This window comes from Triticum urartu, chromosome 3A, assembly GCF_056163025.1.
Source record: "Triticum urartu cultivar PI428250 chromosome 3A, HENAU_Tu73, whole genome shotgun sequence".
In the NCBI taxonomy this organism is placed as follows: domain Eukaryota; kingdom Viridiplantae; phylum Streptophyta; class Magnoliopsida; order Poales; family Poaceae; genus Triticum; species Triticum urartu.
Window position 1 is genome coordinate 15,895,150 of NC_141875.1, and position 1,724 is coordinate 15,896,873.

The following is a 1,724-nucleotide window of genomic DNA, read 5'->3' on the forward strand; positions in this document are numbered from 1 at the left end:
GAGGAATGCACATAGCTTCACAATGGCTAATCGGACGTTTTCCGGTAGAAGCCCCCTCAATGCAACCGGAAGCAGTTGCGTCATAATCACGTGGCAGTCATGAGACTTTAGGTTCTGAAACTTTTTCTCTGGCATATTTATTATTCCCTTTATATTCGACGAGAAGCCAGTCGTGACCTTCATACTGAGAAGGCATTCAAAGAAGATTTCTTTCTCTTCTTTCGTAAGAGCGTAGCTGGCAGGACCTTTATACTGCTTCGGAGGCATGCCGTCTTTTTCGTGCAAACGTTGCAGGTCCTCTCGTGCCTCAGGTGTATCTTTTGTCTTCCCATACACGCCCAAGAAGCCTAGCAGGTTCACGCAAAGGTTCTTCGTCACGTGCATCACGTCGATTGAGAAGCGGACCTCTAGGTCTTTCCAGTAGGGTAGGTCCCAAAATATAGATTTCTTCTTCCACATGGGTGCGTGTCCCTCAGCGTCATTCGGAACAGCTAGTCCACCGGGACCCTTTCCAAAGATTACGTAGTGTAAATCATTGACCATAGCAAGCACGTGATCACCGGTGCGCATGGCGGGCTTCTTCCGGTGATCTGCCTCGCCTTTGAAATGCTTGCCTTTCTTTCGACATTGATGGTTGGTCGGAAGAAATCGACGATGGCCCAGGTACACATTCTTCCTGCATTTGTCCAGGTATATACTTTCAGTGTCATCTAAACAGTGCGTGCATGCGTGGTATCCTTTGTTTGTCTGTCCTGAAAGGTTACTGAGAGCGGGCCAATCGTTGATGGTCACGAACAGCAACGCCTTAAGGTTAAATTCCTCCTGTCTGTGCTCATCCCACGTACGTACACCGTTTCCATTCCACAGCTGTAAAAGTTCTTCAACTAATGGCCTTAGGTACACATCAATTTCGTTGCCGGGTTGCTTAGGGCCTTGGATGAGAACTGGCATCATAATGAACTTCCGCTTCATGCACATCCAAGGAGGAAGGTTATACATACATAGAGTCACGGGCCAGGTGCTGTGATTGCTGCTCTGCTCTCCGAAAGGATTAATGCCATCCGCGCTTAAAGCAAACCATAAATTCCTTGGGTCCTTTGCAAACTCATACCAGTACTTTCTCTCGATTTTTCTCCAATGCGACCCGTCAGCGGGTGCTCTTAACTTCCCATCTTTCTTTCAGTTCTCACTGTGCCATCGCATCAACTTGGCATGCTCTTCGTTTCTGAACAGACGTTTCAACCGTGGTATTATAGGAGCATACCACATCACCTTCGCAGGAACCCTCTTCCTGAGGGGCTCGCCGTCAACATCACCAGGGTCATCTCATCTGATCTTATACCGCAACGCACCGCATACCGGGCATGCGTTCAGATCCTTGTATGCACCGCGGTAGAGGATGCAGTCATTAGGGCATGCATGTATCTTCTCCACCTCCAATCCTAGAGGGCATACGACCTTCTTTGTTGCGTATGTACTGTCAGGCAATTCGTTATCCTTTGGAAGCTTCTTCTTCAATATTTTCAGTAGCTTCTCAAATCCTTTGTCAGCCACAGCATTCTCTGCCTTCCACTGCAGCAATTCCAGTACGGTACCGAGCTTTGTGTTGCCATCTTCGCAATTGGGGTATAACCCTTTTTTGTGATTCTCTAACATGCGATCGAACTTCAGCTTCTCCTTTTGACTAATGCATTGCGTCCTTGCATCGACAATGACCCGGCGGA